Source organism: Sinocyclocheilus anshuiensis, unplaced genomic scaffold, assembly GCF_001515605.1.
Source record: "Sinocyclocheilus anshuiensis isolate Anshui unplaced genomic scaffold, SAMN03320099.WGS_v1.1 scaffold1832, whole genome shotgun sequence".
NCBI classification, from domain to species: domain Eukaryota; kingdom Metazoa; phylum Chordata; class Actinopteri; order Cypriniformes; family Cyprinidae; genus Sinocyclocheilus; species Sinocyclocheilus anshuiensis.
Window position 1 is genome coordinate 408,775 of NW_015555884.1, and position 1,371 is coordinate 410,145.

The 1,371-nt window shown below is 29.0% G+C and overlaps 1 protein-coding gene across 1 annotated transcript in view; it reads right to left on the reverse strand.

The window, feature by feature from the left end:
- LOC107675872 (stromal interaction molecule 1-like) overlaps positions 1–1,371 on the reverse strand; it is a 61,525-nt gene that overhangs the window by 6,624 nt on the left and 53,530 nt on the right. The gene's annotated exons all lie outside the window — the stretch shown is intronic.

Genomic DNA, 1,371 nt, shown 5'->3' on the forward strand with positions numbered 1-1,371 from the left:
AAGAAAGGCGCAGTAACCGCAGTTAGTGTTGAAGCAGCCATGTCAGGGAGACGCTGTGCGTTTCTAGGCGTTCTAGGCGAATTTTGTTCAGATGTAAAATGTCATGTGGTTTGACTCCTCAAATATACATGATATACATGATAATACATGATATTTGTAAAAAAAATTGTAAAATTAGTTCACAGACTAAAATGTCACGTGGTTTGAGTCCTCAAAAACATAATATTTATGAGATAGTAATAAAATACGAATATTTGTTCAGGTAAAGTTAGTTGACAGAGTATAATGTCATGTGGATCGACTTCTCAAAAACTTAAAGATATTTATTAAAATGACAAATTCAAGATATTAGTAAAAAAAATAATTCAGATTTGTTTGTTTGTAAAATGTCTCCCCTTGACTCCCCAAAAACTTGATATTTATGAAATAGTAATACATGATGTGTGACTGATATTACTGCTGATATTGCTGTTATTACTTCAGGCAAAGTTGGTTCATAGTATAAAATGTGATGTCTGCTTGTAAAATATCATGTTGTTTGACTCCGTAATGTAATGATGTTTATAAAATAAAAAAATAATCTCATTTGTAAAAAAAAAAAAAAATTATATATAATAATAATAATAAATCTGAAATTAGTTCAGGCAAAATTTGTTAAAATTATAAAATGTTATGTATTTCATTTGTAAAACCTCATGTGGTTCGACTTCTCAAAACCTTAACAATATTTATAAAAGAGTAATGTTTGTAAAAAGCAAATATATAAATAAAATTCTGATATTAGTTCTATTAAAGTTAGTTCAAGTCATAAATTGTCATGTTGTTAGGTGGTAAAATGGCAAGGCAAGCTTATTTATATTGCACATTTCATACACAATGGTAATTCAAAGTGCTTTTCATAAAAAGGAATTAAAATAATAATTCAAATATACACAACAATAAAAGCAAAAAAAATTTGAAATGATTTAAAAAATGTTGTTTGGTGGTAAAATGTCCTGCAGTTCAACTCCCAAAAATGTATGAAAGCTATTTATGAGACAATAATTCAAAATATTTGTAAAAAAAAAAAATGCATTCAAATACTTTTTACGTCATGCCAATTTGCAAAATACATTTCTATTACCCATCCTAAATTGTTAGCAGAGCTTGTGGCCTCAACATGAAATCAGAATAGAGTTTTAGGGTGCTTTCACACCTGTAGATTGATTGCTTTTTTCCGGAACAGGGATTTAAATTATTACAATGTTGCTTTTTATTCTTGGTGCGGTTCGCTTTCACATGGAAAAGTTTCTAAACGGACCAAATTTGTTGATACAAGTCACGCGCGAGTAAACTGTTGTCTCATTGGTCAAAGTTCCACGGTTTATTTTC